This window comes from Pongo abelii, chromosome 5, assembly GCF_028885655.2.
Source record: "Pongo abelii isolate AG06213 chromosome 5, NHGRI_mPonAbe1-v2.0_pri, whole genome shotgun sequence".
Lineage (NCBI taxonomy): Eukaryota > Metazoa > Chordata > Mammalia > Primates > Hominidae > Pongo > Pongo abelii.
The window spans coordinates 1,505,805-1,525,192 of NC_071990.2; the positions used below are offsets into that span (position 1 = coordinate 1,505,805).

The 19,388-nt window shown below is 45.6% G+C and overlaps 1 protein-coding gene across 1 annotated transcript in view; it reads right to left on the reverse strand.

Annotated features, from left to right (window-relative positions):
* Window positions 1-19,388, reverse strand: part of GMDS (GDP-mannose 4,6-dehydratase) — a 622,616-nt gene that overhangs the window by 21,212 nt on the left and 582,016 nt on the right. The gene's annotated exons all lie outside the window — the stretch shown is intronic.

Sequence of the window (19,388 nt, forward strand, 5' to 3'; positions counted from 1 at the left end):
ACCTACTAAAAGCTCTGACTGCTTTGGCCGCCTCAGGGCCTGGCCAGCACCTACATTCTGCAGATGAGGAAGCTGAGGCTTAGTGAGTAACTTGCCCAGAGTCACGAGGTTGGGAAGTGGGGTGTATCAGGATGAGATTCAAACTCTGGTCCTTTTTTTTTTTTTTTTTTTTAAATGAGACGGAGTCTTGCTTTGTCTCCCAGACTGGAGTGCAGTGGCACGATTCTGGCTCACTGCAACCTCCACATCCCGGGTTCAAGCGATTCTCCTGCCTCAGCCTCATGAATAGCTGGGATTACAGGCATGCGCCACCACGCCCAGCTAATTTTTGTATTTTTAGTAGAGATGGGGTTTCACCATGTTGGTCAGGCTGGTCTTGAACTCCTGACCTCGTGATTCACCCACCTCGGCCTCCCAAAGTGCTGGGATTACAGGCATGAGCCACCGCGCCTGGCCTGCTTGATTCTTATACCCTGTCATCCAACACACTTCCTTCTCCAAACTGAATGCAAGCCCCCCATGGGCAGAGAATCTATGGTTTCCATTTTCGGTCACCCGTGCTGTGCCTAGCATAGCTTCCTGCACCCATCAGCGCTAAAATAGCCCATGGATGCTGTCTTGATGGCAGAAGGCACTTTTCAATCACTGTGCAAATGGTGCCTTCTACCCCCACAAAGGCATGTGCACGGCATGCTCGAGTGCCCGGGGACTCTCACCCTGTCCTCCTGGAGGTCCGGAGCTCTCGCCTGGTGTTCCCCATGCTGTCCTTGCCTTGCCTCACTTGCTCTTTTCCTGCCACTCTCCAGGTCCAAGGCTTTGCCCTTGGCTTTAGTGTTGCTGCTTTCTGCAGGCTCTCCTGGGGCGGGCCCCTTTCTGCAGACAACTTCAACTATGGCCTCTATGTGAGGACATCACTATCTCTATCTTCAGCCTTTGCCTTTCTCCTGGATTCCAGGGCTGCATTCTTCTTTCCAGCCTGACAGCTGCAGCCAGTGCCCATGGCCACCGCAGCGTCACCCTGTCTACAGCAAGCATCTCCTGTGAGAAGTCTCCACCTATAACTTCGCTTCTCTCTAGCACAGTATCCTCTTCATTTCTCTGAGGACTTTTTAACAATCTGTGGTTATTTTGTCAATCCACCCACTACCGTGTCGTCTGCCTCCCTAGAACGTCAGTGCTGAGTGCATTATATGGACCTCTGTCTTCAGGACCTGGCACTGTGCCTGGCACACAGAGGCACTCGATCGGTATTTGCGGAATGCCTCAAGGGATGTTTAAAACTGAAGTCAATGTATCTCCCCACAACTAAATGCACTTGTTCTTTTCCTGTTGCACTGTTACCATTCCTCTCACTCGCTCCCATCCTTGAGACTTAAAATCTTGGCCACCTTTAGCTCCTTCTTCTCTATTTTCCCCACTTCCAGTACCTTTGGCACTCAGGCTTTCCTTGCGCCTCTTCTGCATCACCGCTGTGGCCCAAGCCCTCACTTCCCATGTCCTTGGAGGATGACAGCACCCTCCCGCTTCACAGACCAGCCCTCCCCTGCTCTGGGGTCCGTGCTCGTTCCACCTAGGGCTTTTCTGTGACAGTCCCTTAGTCAGGACCCTCCATTACTTGCCAAATAAAAGCCAAACTCTCACCCTGACCTCCAATATCTGACCATTGTGTTTTGAGACAGGGTCTGGCTCTGTCACCTAGGCTGGAGTGCAGTGGCACGATCATGGCTCACTGTAGCCTCCCCAGTAGCCAGGACTACAGGTTCATGCCACGGCTCATGGCTAAATTGTGTATGTTTTTGTAGAGATGGATTTTTGCCATGTTGCCCGGGCTGGTCTCAAACTCCTGGGCTCAAGTGATCCACCCACTTTGGCCTCCCAAAGTGCTGAAATTACAGTCATGAGCCACTATGCCCAGCCCAGTATCTTTCAATATGACGCCAACCTCCTTTTCCAGGTTTATTTCCCATTTTTTTCCACCTATATCCTGCATTCAGGAAAAGTCAGATTAACCAGGAATCAGGCACAGGCTGAAGACTCCCCACTTCTGCACATTTAGAAAACTCCCTGAAGAGGAATTCGTTGAATGCCTGGGTCCTGGGTGCCCCATGTGGTAGGGGGTGGGGTGGGGAGGTTAGTTCAAAAGCCAGGTCAGAGGGGGCCTATTGGGCTCACTCAGTCTCTTACAAGAAGACCACCTTGGTGACTCCTGTGGGCACGGGTGGTAGTCAGGCCTCTTGCCCCTTCCTTGCCCTGGCTAGGGAGGAAGGATGGCGGAAAGGGCTGGACTGCTTTGCATAAAGGTGACAAGGGCTAGTCAGGGCAGCTGGGCAGGTGCAGAGGGAGAGGAACTCCATCTCTTCCCAGAGGAACCAGTGTTCTGCAAGAAACAATGACCAGGAAGCTTCGAGAACAGGCCTGTGCACTATGTGGCTTTAAAGTCGTTTATTAACCAAGACATAACCCCTCTGCTGAACACCTGCAATTACAGAACATCTTATTTGCTCTGGGATGTAGGGAATGGAGGCTGCAGGGTATTCAGAGTTTCAGCGGAGCCAGGTAATTCTCAGAGCTACTGGGGAGACATGGGGTTTCCTGCTGGATGGGAACAGGAATTTAAGCAGTTTCTCCCCACCCCCAAATCCTAAAAACAGAGTGTCCCCAGCAGGCTTGAAGGGTCTGGAAGCTGATACCTGGGATACTGAAATAAGAATTAATACCTTCAGCTATACCAGAGGATGTGGTCACTCTCTCAAGACATATATTCTGAGTACTCACTATAGGCAAATAGGTACTAGGCTCTGAACAGGGTGGCTAATGAAAAAGGTCGAGGGGACACAGACACATATGCCAGTAACTGCCATGTAGTGTGACAAGATACTGACTTAGTTACTGTGCACAGTGAAAGGAAAGTAGGAAAGGGTGTGAGTCCCCACTCTTGTGTGGAACAGAATGCTCTGTAGAGAAGGAGTCGTTTGGGCTGAGTCCTGAGGAATCTCGGCCACATTCTCAGGCCGGAGTGGGGGAAGGACAAGCCCTTCCTTCTTCCTGGGAAGTCCTTCTCAGCATCTGGACCTACCAACACTGTACTGATCCCTCCAGGACCAGCCGAATGCCGCCTCCTCTCAGAGTACAATGATGCCAGCGGTCTAGTCTTCCGTTGAACCACAGCTGTTCTCATCTCAGGGACCAGCACAGTTCCCACATCTCTGATGCTCGGGTGTTCTGTACCTGCAGGGGCTTCTCGATGGTAAAGGAACTCGGTCTTGTTCATTAGCCACCCTGTTCAGAGCCCAGTACCTATTTGCCTATAGTGAGTACTCAAAATATATCTCCTGAGAGAGTGAGCACATCCTCGCCTAAAGCTCTTTCTCCTGATTAGGTGGAATAGGCCTGGGGCTCTGTAATTTGGGCAATGGCTTATCATATCCTCTCTTCTCAGGAGCTCCTCACTATTACTCTTTAGAAGTGACAATATAAACAGTGTGGTTGTTCTGTGTGGCAGATAGCAGTGGAAGTTACGCTGGATAAATTTCATGTTTCCATTAAATCTGGACATTTCAGGTTCTACCTTGGTCGGAAGGAAACCTTTCTCTCCAGCGTCATGCTTTCTGATGTAGCTGCCCACTTATTTGAAGCTGCCTATGATCTGTATTCAGTAACACAAGAGACTCTGAAGATTATTTTACATCACCACTAAAGGCAGCTCCATAAAGTATGGCTTAATTTCACAACTAGCCTCACAATGCTACTGTAATTTATGTGGGGAAAACTTAGAACAAGTATCAATAGCAAGGAATCATTTTGAACACGTTAAGAATATGCCATGAAATCTTCCTCTGCACACAAAAAAGCATGGCTCTTGCCTCCTTAGTAAAAATGCGAAGAGGTTTTGCAAAGAGAACTGTCAGATCCGTTAGTTTCGTAATACTTTAATCATACGTTGTCTAGCTAATTACCACTCCCAAACAATGAAACGTAACTTTTAACAATTTTGAATGCTACAGTTTTTTGTTAAATAGCTCCGTTTTACTGGTCTAAGTTTAAAATATTACGGCGATCACTGGCCTGCTGCCTCCCTGTTTGATTTCTCCGCTAGCTGTCCCAGAGATCTTGCAGGTAAAAGATCTAAAACATACAGTCTTCCGAGAGCTCTTAATTGACTTTTTTGCTCCAAATTTCCAGATATAATGGTTCTCAAGGCAATACTATACAGAATCAGAGAGAGAACATGAGCTTACGTTTAAGGCAATCATTCACATTTACACACATATAATTACAACTCTTATTTTTAAAAAGTGTAAATTTATGACACTGTCCTTCAAATATTATTCATACATCAGGTTTTGGGGTATGCTGCAAATCACTTGCCAATAAGTCTGGGGTTCATGGGGCAGGAATGACACATTAACCCTGTCTAGCCACTGGGGGTCCTGGTTTGGAATAATACTGTGATGTACTATCAGGAAGTAAGCTTGGGTACTAGGAAGACATTAGCCGATTACTCTTTTGGGGTTTTATACAGTCTTGCTGTGATTCACCTCAACCCGTGTTTCAAGTATATGTCATTAACTCTTCACAGACAGGAAAACTCAGTCTCAGAGGTCAATGACTTGCCTTTAGTTCAAATTGAGGTCAGAATATCTGATAATTTCCTAACCTCTAAATTTAACTCGTGATAATTATGCCATGAACATTAAAACTGACTGTACACTGTGCATCCAGCCTCTTTCAGGACACATTTAATAATACACTTTAATTTTGCTCATAATATGCCATTAAAGTAAGAGTCCTAGAGGAACTGAAATCTGCTATCTTTGCACCTTGTAACATGAAGGCACGTTATCCAAGGCACAGATGCACTAGATCCAAATGCTCCTGCCCTAATTACTGCATCTTTATGTGCAGGCCAAAGGGCATCTTTTTCCCTTTGCTACATTCCAACTCATTCTCAAACACAAGGCCAATGACCCCAGGTTCTTTCCAAACTGTCTCTTCTTTATTTTTAAAGAAAGTTTATTGCATCCTTCTCCAATCAAGACATTTTTACTGCGCTTCGAAGACACCCCTTAGATATCATGCTCCTAACAGCTCTGCAGGAAAACAGTTTTAGGTGTCTTGTCCCTTTATGAGGGTGGCCAGTGCCTGGCTTCACGGTTTTCTAAATCCATCTGTCAAGAGCAGATTGGAACTTTCCAGCAGTCTCCTGGCCAGTGAATGTGCACCTTGCCTTCTGTAAGTAACTTCCGAAGTGATGATCTTGCTCTCTGACCTTGGGCAAGCAACGACTTCCACAGCCTCAGTTTCTTCAGCTGTAAAGTGGCAATGTTGGCTGTAATCATCTAGGTTCCCTCAGCCACACAGCTCTGTGATGGCCTCCTTTTCCTTTCCTCATCTAGCTCGTGGGGACCTGGTGCCAATACTACCAGCAACTGCATTTATCGTACAAAGAGTTTTAATTGTCAGGGCAGCCGTGAGCCCAGCACAGACTGACAGGATCAACTGCTGCCCATGGCTCTGAGAGCTCTCTTTTGATCCAACTCATGCCCAGGAAAAAAAAAAAAAGTCAACCATTAATTATATGCTAATTTCTTCCTTTAAAGACATAAGAGACTCCTTAGGGTCTCAGCCCTCCTGGTGTGTCCCATCAGATGGCTTGGTGCAGTGGCACCTTTTTAAGAACGTGTGAAATATTCCAGTCCATTCAGATTCAGGCAGAATCCAAATCACTCAAAGGCTTCTCCTACCAATTCTTATTTCATTTTAATGATCAAGCACAGAGGAAAACCCTCTTAACCCTTACTGTCTATTGACTAAACACATTATTTATTTATATATTTTGATAAAGGGTCTCGCTCTGTCACCCAGGCTGGAGTACAGTGGTGTTATCTCAGCTCACTGCAACCTCCGCCTCCCAGGTTCAAGTGATTCTCCCACCTCAGCCTCTCGAGTAGCTGGATTACAGGTGTGCACCACCATGCCTGGCTAATTTTTTTTTGTATTTTTAGTAGAGATAGGGGTTTCACCATGTTGGCCAGGCTGATCTTGAACTCCTGACCTGAAGTGATCCACCTGCCTTGGCCTCCCAAAGTGTTGGGATTACAGCTGTGAACCACTGTGCCCAGCCAATTTTCTATTCTCATCCTATGACTCTTAAGATTAAATGCTTTAAAGAATAAAACAGTCTTGTTAGATTGAAAAGCAAATGAGTAGATGAATGAAACAGAAAAGTACTCGGCAACCCTGCCATGTCCCCTGAGAAGGCAAGGCCAGCTCTACAGTGAAGATCGGTGAGTGGTTTTCCTGGGCCTTGCATGGGAGGAAAACTAGGCTTGTCCTGAGTGGGTGCACTTGCCCTGCTGAGCTGCTATCTGGATGACGATGGCCATGCTGGGCCTCAGCTCCACCAGGAGTGTGGCATTGTGCTTGGTTTGATGGGGCAGCCCGCACCAGTGGCAGCATGCACCCCTTCTCACTGGGTCTTCAGCTCACACCTGTCATACTGGTTTGGAAAATTCAATGACAAGTTCCAAGAGTCCAGCTGGTGTGAGGGAGCAGCCTGGCATGGCTCACTAAGGCCCAGCACGGTGTCTCACAGGAGTAGTTCTGTGCACACTGTCCTGGGACTGGCATCTCAACCTTCCTGGCAAAGAACAGGAAAGGGAGGTAGATGTTCTCCTGGAGCCTCCTTCTCAGATGCTCTGTGCATCTTCACTACCAGGGCTGGTGTCACCAGGGTTCCGGCCATCCTATGTGCACACCCTCCTTTAACCAGAACAACAGTTGTGGGGGGCTGCGCCCAGGGCGTGGGACATACTTGGCTCATCCTGTCCAGGTCTGAAGCTAGACTTTTACCCCGGCCCCCATCTCTCTTCTGGGAGAAACAGATTCAGATGTGAGCCTGTGGTTGGCATCACATAAATGTGACTGTTCAGTTTTTACCGTCTTTGAGATGATCTCCGCGCTAACTTCTTCATCCTTAGATGGACACCATGATCCCTACCCCACAGAGTTGTAAGGAAGTAAATGAGATAATGTGTATGAAAAACCCCTAAACCTGGCACTTGATAAACAACAATATTCATTTGTTCCTATTTAAAAGTATAGCTGCCCAAATGCCTTGTTTTTCAAGGGTGCGTTAGAGATAGAAACAATGAACTTCAACATCACACACTCAGTTGGGTGTCTTCTGCACTGCACATGCTGGGGAAGGAAAGTTCCTTGTTTGATGTTTTCTCTGTTGGCAGCAGTGCAGAACTCAGAAATGTTAATCTGAGCTTTCTCTTGGTAGAACTGAGAGATCTAAGATCAGCAGAAATCTTCTAAGGTTATCCTTAATAGGCTGGGCGTGGTGGCTCATGTCTATAATCCCAGCACTTTGGGAGGTGAGGCAGGTGGATCATCTGAGGTCAAGAGTTCGGGACCAGCCTGGCCAACATGGTGAAACCCTGTCTCTACTAAAAATACAAAAATTAGCCTGTTGTGGTGGCAGGCACCTGTAATCCCAGCTACTTGGGAGGCTGAGGCAGGAGAATCTCTTGAACCCAGGAGGTAGAGGTTGCAGTGAGCTGAGATCGTGCCATTGCATTCCAGCCTGGGTGACAAGAGTGAAACTCTGCTTTAAAAAAAAATATATATATTATATATTATTATTATATATTATATAATAATAATATATTATATAATATAATATATTATATAATATATAATATATAATATTATATATTATATAATATATTATATATTATATATTATATATTATATAATATATAATATATTATATAATATATATTATATAATATATTATATAATATATATATTAATGTATTAAATATATATTAAATATAGTAAATATATATATAAAATATATATTTTATATATATATATATATAGAGAGAGACAGACAGACAGACAGACACCTTAATAAACTGGATTTCTTTCTGGCTGGCTCAGACACTGAGGTCTCCCTCCTGTCTGGACCTGCTGTTTGTCCTGCCTCTGCTTGTGGGATGTGTACAGGCTGCCACACTCATACGTGTGCTGCTGGCCTTCTTCCTGCCCTCCTGGGTCACCCGTGTCTGTGTATGTCCCTCTCGATCCCTCAGGCTTTGCCTGCATTGTATTTTGGCCTTCCAGGCCACCTGCAGTCACCCAGGTCTCCGACCCACTAGACACCTGGCCTGTGTGGCTCCTGTTGTCTCCCACAGGTCCTACTGCTGGGCAGCCTTGAGGAGCACAGAGGCACTCCTCCCTCCACAGACCCCCCGAGGCACGTCCCCAAGGTGCAGTGTCACTTCCCATCTACACTCTTATTTGCACAATTTGTCTTATTGTTTAAACTGGACTGTACACTGCTGTAGGAAAAAGATTAAATTATTTTTCCATGACCACATATACTTCACTTATAATAGGCCTTCAAATGCAAGTTGCAAAAGACACCAATAAATGCAAAGACATCTTGTGTTCGTGGACTGGAAGACTTACTATTGTTAGGGTAAAGATCATTACACAAAGTGATCTACAGATTCAGTGCAATCCCTATCAAAATCTCAATGATGTTTTTGCAGAAATAGAAATCCATCTTGAAATTTATATGGAATCTCAAGGGACTCTGAATAGCCAAAACAATTCTGAAAACAACAAAAACAAACAACAGCAAAGTTGGAGAGCTCGCATTTCCTGATTTGAAAACTACAAAGATACAGTAATCACAACAGTGTGGTACCACCATAAAGACAGACACGGATACCAAGGATGGAACAGAAAACCCAGATATAAACCCTTCTATACCTGGCCAATTGATTTTCAACAAGGGTGCCAAGACCACACTATGGGGAAAGAACAGTCTCTTCAACAAATGGTACTGGAAAACTGGATATTCACATGCGAAAGAACACAGCTGGACCCTCACCTTACATCGTACATAAAAATCAACTCAAATAGATTGAAGACCTAAACATAAGACTTAAATCTATAAAACTCTGAGAAGAAAACAGGAGAAAAGCTTCATGACATTGGGTTTGGCAATGATTTCTTAGATATGACACCAAAAGCATGGGCAACAAGAGTAAAAACAGACAAAGTGGACTCCTACAACTTAACAACAACAACAACAAAATAAAGAACAAGCAAATAAGAGAGTGCTCAACATCACTACTCATTAGGGAAATGCAAGTAAAAACCACCATGAGATACCATCTCATACCCATTAGGAGGGTTACCATCAAAAAACCCAGAAAATAATAAGTATTGGGGAAGAATATGTAGAAACTGGAATCCTTGTGCTCTGATGATTGGAATGTAAAACTCTGCAGTCATAATGGAAAATGAGTATGGTAGTTCCTCAAAAAATTAAATATAGAATTACCATATGATCCGGCATTTCCACTTCTGGGCTAGTAAACAGAAGAACTGAAAGCTGAGTCTCAAATAGACACTTGTACACTCATATTCACAGCAGCATTATTCAAAATAGCCAGAATGTGGAGGGAACCTAAGTGTCCATTGACAAATTAATGAATAAACAGACTGTGGTAATATTTGCTATGGAATATTACTCCTCCTTAAGGAGGAAGACAATTTTGACACATGCTACAACATGGATAAATCATGCATCAACTATGCTAAGTGAAATAAGCCCATTATGAAAAGACAAATACTCTATGGTTCCACTTACATGAAGTTAGAGTAGTCAAATTCATAAAGATGGAAAAAATGGTGGTTGCCAGAGCTTGGGGTGGAGAAAATGGGGTAGAGTTTTAGTTTTAGAGGAAAAAAGAGTCCTGGAGATGGGTGGTGGTGACGGCTGCACAACACTGTGAATGTGCTTAATGCCACTGAACTGCACACTTGAAAATGGTTAAGATGGTAAGTTTTATGTGTACTTTACCATTATTTAAAAAATATTCCACCAGACCAGGCGCGGTGGCACAAGCCTGTAATCCCAGCACTTTGGAAGGTGGAGGTGGGCGGATCACGAGGTCAAGAGATCGAGACCATCCTGGCCAACATGGTGAAACCCCATCTCTACTAAAAATACAAAAATTAGCTGGGCGTGGTGGCGCGCACTTGTAGTCCCAGCTACTCGGGAGGCTGAGGCAGGAGAATCTCTTGAACCCAGGAGGCAGAGGCTGCAGTGAGCCAAGACTGCACCACTGCACTCCAGCCTGGTGACAGAGTGAGATACCGTCTCAAAAAAAAAAAAAAAATTTCCACCGATACTTAACTTGAAAAATAAAATAAATCACTACACTGAATCACTAACTCTCATTTTTCTTTTCAAAAAGGAGATTAAAAGTATATTTTCAAAAAAGATAAAAAATGTCACACTAGAGCTACTTCCTTGGGGTTATCTGAGCCTTAACTGTTGTATCATTAGCACCTAGCACAGTGCTGGTTACATCACGGGAACTGGGTAAAGGAAATTTTAAAAATAATGTGCAGGGATGAATACGTGGGTTCTGATTATTCTTTTCTTAAATTTCCAAGGCTACTCGCTAAGCTATTTCATATTGCACTGACATGTACATATTCTTTTTTCAATTTAAACATTTTCCTATTTATGTAAAATATTTACATTAGTTTTTTTCCTTAAGGTTGAAAGCCTTCAACACACGTGCACGCATGCACACACACACACATACACACACATTTTTTTTTTGAGACGGAGTCTTGCTCTGTCGCCCAGCTGGAGTGCAGTGGCGCTCTGCAGCCTCCGCCTCCCAGGTTCAAACAATTCTCCCGCCTCAGCCTCCTGAGTAGCTGGGATTACAGGCACACGCCACCACGCCTTGCTAATTTTTTGTACTTTCAGTAGAGACGGGGTTTCACCATGTTGGCCAGGTTGGTCTCAAACTTCTGATCTCAGGTGATCTGCCCACCTCAGCTTCCCAAAGTGCTAGGATTACAGGTGTGAGCCACCACGCCTGGCCATCTTTAACATATTTTTATACAAAACTGGAAACAAGAGCATGATGAGCCTGCAGACACATTCCCAGATTCAACAACTCAGGATTTTTAATTTGGCCACAGTGTATATTTGTTAATGATAATGTCTTCAGAGTCAGAATCACATTGTGATGTCATGCACACCCCACTGCCAGGTCATACATGTGGAGGCTGAGGCACATGGAGGTGAGCGACTGGACCCAGGTCACACAGAGAGTGCGTGGTGGAGCTGATGCTGGAACCCAGGACACCTGTCTCCACAGCCCTGGCTCTAGGACATCTGCCCAATGTATTAGCCTGAATTTTATTTATACAAGTTGATCTTAACTAATAAGATTAATTTTCCAAAACTTAGCCCATTTTTCAGATAAGGTTAATAGAACTTTCTAAAACAGAAAATAAATGGCTTATGAGTCAGTGGTCTCCTGGCCCTGGTGTCTGAGCTTTTGAAATGTCACTACTGTCTCCAAGAGCTCCAAAAATGGTTTTTGCCCTCTTTTTTTCCACGCTGTTCCCCAGACAGATTTGCCATCACAAACTCAGGCTCAAAGGAGACAACATCTGTGAAGAGTTCCGTAAATGGTGAATCAGTATACATAGTCATGTAGGATTGATATGATTGTTGGAAAACACAAAAAAACACAAATTCACATCTTCTGGGGCTGGATGTGGTGGCTCACGCCTGTAATCCCAGCACTTTGGGAGGCCGAAGTGGGCGGATCACGAGGTCAGGAGTTCGAGACCAGCCTGACCAACATGGTGAAACCCCGTCTCTACTAAAAATATACAAAAATTAACATCTTCTGAATCTGGGCTTGGCTCCTGGCTGCACACGGTGCCTCTTTCCACCGTATAACTGAGATACCACCTGTATAGGACTTTGTTGGAGAAGTGCTGAGTGTCCCTTCAAGCAGCCTCTCCCCAGGAGGCAATCTTTACCTTCACTAGCCACAAGGAAAGACTGAAGTCTGGCGCCAAGAGCACCATGCTGGAGGTCTCAGTGGCAGGGGGCACATCTCACCCAAGGCCACTCTGCCCTATCCACTTGCAGAGGGGCTCCTTGGTGTGTGGACAGCAAGAGGGTTTCTTTTGCCACAGGATGACCATTGGCTCCTTGGGAGCCTTGGTCCTTTTGACTGATTCATGGATGGCTGACCACTCATCCTCTTAAAGAGATCTTTGATGCCACTAGACTCCTGACAAGCATGAAGTCCCTGACAATGTGTCATGGGCCTGCTGGAATCTGTTTCAAGGACATTCTTCCCCAGACAGAGTGGAGAGTGAGGACTGAAGGGAGAAAGAGACAGCGCAGGTGCACGGCGGACGGCACCCATCGACCTCTGTGCTGGAAGCTTATGCACTTAGGCAGGTGCTGAAATGAGAGAGGCTGTGCCTGAAGATAGCAGGTCAAGTCTCAGTATGACAGCAACATGGCAGATTATAAAAACCAGATGAGCCAGCAGATAGCCGCTGTATGGTAACTCATGCCACAATAAAAATGTCAGTTTTCTGTATTATTTTACAACATTGACTAGCCTAGGAATGCTTTCAAGCAGGACACTGATACCCTCCATTGTTAAAGACAGACATAGGCATTTATTAACTAGTGTTCACACGGCTCTTTCACTGCCTGAGTTTGTGAGGCGAGACCAGATTTCCTGTCCTAAGTATTCCTGCAGGAGCAGCAACCATGTGGGCGCCTCAAAACGTTTCCATCAGAAATGACAGTCGGGGGCGGGTGCCCTGCACTCACCCATTTCTATCCCACTTACTTCCTCTCTCTCTGGAGAGTTGGGCAAAATTCTCTGTCATTACTTTTATTCTTTACTCCTAAAAGATCCTTGTAACAAAGAGCTCAAGCAAAAAAAAAAAAAAAAAAAAAATCCCATAATTAGACTAAGTGGCATCCCCTCCCCCTCCCCTTTTTAAAGTGAAGTGAGCTCTGTGCATGGCAGCAAACTGGCTGCCTCTGCAGGCCTGCCTTGCATAGCGCCGGGGTCTGGAGTTTCTGGAGCATTCTCTTGGAACTGCTCAGAGGCTGGGAGTGCCGGGGGTGTGTGTTTGCAAATAGATACCTGAATGATTATCTAGAAAACGTGCCTCTGAATTCCAAGTGAAAAGACATAATTTTGAGGGTTATTTGCCTTCAATTTGGGTGGTCCATCATGAGCTGCCACTGTCCTTCCTACTGAAGGTGTCCACAGCATGATCTCTTCGTGGGGATTGGGATGAAAACACCAGTCATCACCCAGCAGATGTTGCTTCTCTACTGAGGACCCTTCAACTTGTTCACTGTTTCAAACCTGAAGCTGCAATTTGCGAAGTCGCATTTTCCCGACGGCTTTCCCACCTGGGCCTTGCTGAGGAACATACAGCATCATCTCACCGACTGCTGGCATTCGGCCCTGCGCCCACACAGCCCAGCGCTCTGCCCACCTGTGTCCAGGTGACAGTGCATCACAGGAGTCCTCCTGGATAGGCAGAGGGAAGCTCTCCATTGTTACGGAACGCTTCCTCTACTGTATGACACACTCAGTTGAATGAAAACAAACATCAGTCTTTCTGAATGGGTAATTATATTGTTTTCTTAAAGAATACTTTCACAGAAAAATAAAAAAATACTTCTAGAGTAAGATTTAAAAAATCAACGTATACATTTGGAATTCTTTGTCTCAAATCACAGACTCTAGAATATTTAAGTTGCTTGAGACTATTTAGCATGGCTTTCTGCTCACAGACAGGAACTGAGGCACATGCTTGGGAAGGCCAACATTCTGACTATTGTCACCTTGCCGGCATGGCACTGTTGCCGCAGCCAAGCTCGCAGTTACAAACATCCAGGGAGCAATGAGAGTTTGCTTAGAGAAGAGAGACGTCCTGGAATACCTGACGTCTCTCACAAGGGTGGGGGGCTGGAACTACTTGGGATAGATATATGTAGAAGTCACATGAAGCAGGTTTGAGTTTAACAGAAAAAAACCCCAAAACAACTTTCTGATGGCCTTCTGAGAGTGGAAAGGGCAGCTTTGTGGGCCAGTGGCAAACTCCTCATTAACCATGGGCCTCTGTGGGGTATATGCAGTTCCTGCTACTCCTCATGAACCACAGGCCTCTGTAGGGCATATGTGGTTCCTGCTCTGGTGGAGGGAGGCTGGGCAGGGGACACTGGATGCTGTGGCTCTTCAGTGGCAGGGCCTTTTTTTTTTTTTAAACATCATTGTTGCATGTTTTACATATCATAAAATTCACTCGTTTCAACTGCACGATTCAGTGGCCTTTAGTAACTTTACCACGTTGTGCAAGCTTCATGATACATCAGTTTTAGAACCTTTCATCCCAATGAGGTCCCATGGGGACAGAGTTTCAACTAAAGCAGGTCTCTTGGGACTATGGCTGTCTTGAGAGGGCCTGTCTCACATGCATTCCATCCTAGTCCTCCCAGTTACAGCCTGGGTACTTGCTTTGGGTGTGACAGGGTGTTGTACCAATAAGCAATATCCATACGTCTACCCAGATAGGTTCAGGCAAGGAAGGGGCTGGGTGGACAGGAAAAGGTTGGCAGGTGGGTGACAGCACCCAGTGGGCCAAGGGCAGACACCACTGAGGGGCAACAGGGTAGGGTAGCTGCTTCAGGCAGAGGACGCTTTTCACCCTGACTTCAACGGTTCTCTCAGCAATATTGAATTACTTGAAAAAGACTTTTCAATACTGAATTACTTGAAAAAGACTTTGTTATTCAGGAAACTGAGTAACTGAAGCTCAGAAACTTCTAGTAAAAAAATGATCATAATCGTTACATAATATCCATTATAAAAAAAAATCAGTAACAGCCATTTTAAACCCAATTAGTTTCCCTGACATGTTAATATATGTTAACCAGAAAAAGGGAGTCCTTTTTAAACTTGGGCTCCCTGTGGTGCACCCCAAAAGGAAGTCTCAGTGGCCTAGACTCCGACATCCAGTGAGAGACATCCTGCGTGTGTCACGTGGCTCCCCAGCCGTGGACCTGCTTGTGTTCTTACAGCAGGTGCCTAAGTGGCACCTTGAAGAAGATGATGTGCTTGCTGTGTTATGTACATCCGCATCCTTCCTTGCTAAAGCATTCCTGGAAAGCCCCTGCTGACCATATCTGGGGGTAATCATCATGGGATGGGCCAGGCAAAGCCACCAAACCATGTGCCAATTACATTTCAAGCAAGGGGTCCTATTGGGACCAGCATCATTTTTTCAGGCAAAGTCTAGGATTTCAGCTGTAGGAGTTTAAAAACATCCAGAGTTAATTTTTCACACAAATCTTGAAGAGTGGGGGCTTTTAGTGTCTTTAGGTTGATAGCATCCAAAATCCAAAAGAAACAAAAACAACACAATGTGCCCAGAAAACTAAGAATGCCATTTTGGCTTTCTGAAACTTTGAAAGTACTGCAGACACGGGATGCATTTCTGTGGAGAGGCCGGGGAGGAAAACGGATGTAGGGGGTCACATGTGGCACATCCAGTAGGAGAAAATGAAGACATGTGTCAACGAGGAAAAGGCACAGGAATCACACCTCTGGTTCAAGTCATCAGGCAGTGTGATGAAAGCTGCGAGACGCGGGGATGCGGATCAACTGAATAAGAGGCATGTCTCAAACAAGATGTGGGAGTGGATTCTCTCTATTCTGATTATTAGTATCTAGTACCTGAATTCAACCTACCAATTTAGTTTGTGAAGTACAGGCCATATGAGATGACAGGAGATGTTGGCGGCAGAGAATATTCTCATGTGGACCTGGAGTCTTTGAGAGCTGCCTAGAAGACAACCCTGTTAGTAACTCTTTCTCTCCAGCATAGTTCCACGGGTTTGTAAATGGATCAGAGCTGACCACACCAAATGGCCTCCATTTCCTCACATCATGCCCTTGAGATACGGCCCACGCAGATCACAAGTCCCAGCAGACAGTTTTCAATCCATATCTCAGCAGTGCCACATAAAAGATGTGGCTTGGGTGACTGGCACCTTGGCATCTAAGGATCAGAGTTCCCACATGATTACAACGAACACCATTTGCAGCAAATACCATGAAGCAGTCCTCTCGGCTTCTGGAAAACTGCTAAGGAGCGCTGTAACTGGCCTGAAGTCTGCGTACAGGCCTCACTGATACCTTTTTCAATTATCCATTTGGGTTAAATCCTCATGGGTAGAGCTATAGATCCCTGAGTGGATTGCACTGCAGGTGCTATTAGATCCTAGTTGTAATCAGTGAGTGATGGTCCAGGAACCTGGGAAGGTTCTAATAACACACAAGGACTATCATCAGAATACTTCCAACACTTAAGCAGCTTTGCATCTTCAAAGCTCACTACAAACATTAATTAATTAATATGTATGACACCCCTGTGATGTCGTTAAGTATGATTACCTCCATTTGACATATAAGGAAACAGACAGGTTAAGTGGCTTGCTTGAGGCCACACAACAAGCCCGAGTGGGTCTGGGAATGTAATTTGGAAGCACCTGATCCAGCACACACGGAGGCGTGCTAGTGGCAGGTCAAGAAGCTCACCCACTCCCCAGCCCTTGCCATCCCCAGCAAGTGGGACTGTGGCTGCAGGAGATCTGCTGACAGGCTGTCCGAGGACCCTGCCTGGATCTTCCTCAACCATGTTCCAACCCAAAAGAGTTAATAAGAGTCTGACAGAGAGCGAGTGAGCAAGAGCAAGCTCTAGCAAATCCACTGCTGGGTCCAGCTGCAGTGATGGGGAGAGCAGCCCTTGCTTCAGCATTTTCTGCTGCTGAGGCGGAGTAGGCAGTGGATAGTCGGATGTCATTGTTAAGGGGCGGGTGCCTGAGGGGGAGAAAATGGAGGAAGCATGGAGGAGGCTATCATCTGAGGGTCATCAAAAACCCGTGACAGACAGCTACACTGGGAAGATGGAGGAAGGACCTGAGAACTAGATGAAATCCTACAGCAGGAGCACCGGGAGTCACAAATGGCGACTCGCCCTAGCTCCGAAGCTGCTGGTGGAGGGAGAGGAACTGCGTGGCTGGAAGGCATTGTGTGGGACTGGGAAAGGAAGGAAGGCAGCCAGCACTTCTCGGTGCCTTCTGTGTTCCAGACCTTTACAGCATTCACTTATTTAATCCTCAGATCAGCTCCACCAGGTGAACATTACTTCATCTTATTCTTATCTCAGCACTGGGAAACTGAGGTGACAATGGTGAGTTTTCAGGCAGGATTAGGATCAAGTCCATGTGTGGATGATGACAGTGATCCCACACCACCACAGACAGGTAAGGACTCTGGACGTTGGAATCAGTGACATGGCAGGAGGGCCTCTGGGAAGAGCTGGAGAAGGTGCAGACTTGGGAACAGCTGGAGAAATGAGAGCAGCACCCCGTGTGCTGGGGGCTCCACTTTGAATTCTGGAACCTGTGGCATGGGTGACTAGTACCTTGGAATCCAAGGATTAGAGTTCCCACACAAAGAAGTACAGTTGATCTGAGGACAGAGTCTCAGAGAGATGGGGAGAGCCCAGAGGTGGGAGTGGGAGGTCCAGGCCTGTCTGTACCACTGGAACATCCAAGGAGAGGCAGTCAAGTGGACTGTGTATGTGACATCAGCTGCTTTATGTTGATGTATACAAACTGTCGTGAGAGCCAAGGGAAATGCCTTAAATTCTCAACAAAGATGAGCTGAAAAAAATCATTCCAACATTTTCCCAATTATTTGACAGAAACACAAATTTAGGGCTTACTGCTGCGTAACATTTTGTGTTCTCTCCTGCCAAGATGCTGAGGGCAGTCAGCTGGGAGGAATGCTACTTTGGGGATGAATTAAAGTTTGTTGAATAAAGAATGAGCACAGATTCAGAAGCAAAACTTCCATAGTGCATGAATCCTCCCAACGAGACTGTCAGAATAAGGATATAGGTTTGCATTTATTTATTTTACTAAAAGCTTCCTACTTCCCTCCTTTCTGGATATCGTAAGGGGTTTGACCTTTCCGTTTCAAATATGACGTTTCTTTCTCTGATCTCCTTTAGCCAGATGTCAAACCTACAACAGAATTTCTTAGAACTTACTGCTCAAATATGATACTTAGGAGCAGACTGTAGCTTTTCTTAGTGTCTTATGGCTTTTCTAGAACATGCCCTGATAAGGAAAGGGAGAGAAATTCAACTTGGGGTGTCTCTGCACCCTTCGTTAGGGATGCTGGGAAGTGATGGCAACGCACAGAAGCACCGTGCAGGTCGTTGGCTCAGAAAAGGCAGCCACTGTTTTCATTTAGGAGCCCAGCTCAGTCTGAGCTGTGGGACCTCCTTCACCAAAGCACCCCCATATTGCCTCTTGTTCTCACCTACTTCACTGAAACGTCCCAAAGTTCCCTAGAAGAGATTTTAGCTATCATCTCTTCTAGAAGAGCAGGAAACCAAGCTCCCTTTTCCCTGTTTTTATCCTTGCCCCTGCGGAATTTTTCCAAAGGTACCAGTGATGTTTTTGTGAATGCAAGTACACGGCAGCTCTCCTCCTCACAGCCTGGAACCCCAAACTCTACCACTGGCCTGCAGCGCCTTATGTGACTGCTTGTGGCTACCACCCTCACCACTTCTCTGTGCTGGGAATACTGGCCCCACTGGTTTTCCTTCAACTGGCAAAGCATACACCTACCAAAGGGCCTTTGCACAGGAGTCCCCTGGTGTCTGGTGAAGATCCGTGTGGCCTGCTCCCTCATTTCCCTTATGACTCTGCTGAAATGTCTCATTAGAGAGGCCTTCCTTGGTCACCTTTACCCTGCTTTATTTTTCTTCATGGCACGGATCTCCTCCTGACATGTTATTAACATGTTTGTGGTCTGTGCCCTCCTGTATGAATGGGAGCATGTAATTTACTTGTTGTACTTTGTTGGAATAAGTCACCTACTGGCTTAGCAACCTCAGGACCCAGAGCAGTGCCTGGCACATGGTAGGCACCCAGTAAGAATTTGTTGGATAAGTGCTTACATTTATTTCAACAAATAAATCACATGCACGCCCCGTTATAGTCCTTTACAATAATTAGGCTAAAAGTTGCTTATAAAAAGAAAAAGAAGTAACCTAGTCAAATTTTACTTTGGTGTTTCTTAAATGTTACCCATTCTTACTCCAAAAATCAACTCTTGGAATCTTTATCATTTCTTTGTAAGGCCGAGAATCTGCTCTTTGCTACTTGAATCTTGTGTCAGCCTTCAGTCAAAACTAATGAAAGTCTGGGCCAATGAGCTGGCCCCAGATTTCTGGATCATCCAAGCATCTCCTTCACTCTCTGGACCCTCTCACCTGCCTACCCCCTGGAACCACCCTGTCCTCTGTCACCAACAGTGAGGTGGGGGAGCATTCTTACAACTTCATCGTTCACTCACATGGGAGACCGCGAGTGTTCTCTTCAGAGGAGGGGAATTGTTTCTCCTTAGAGAGGCCTGAGATGA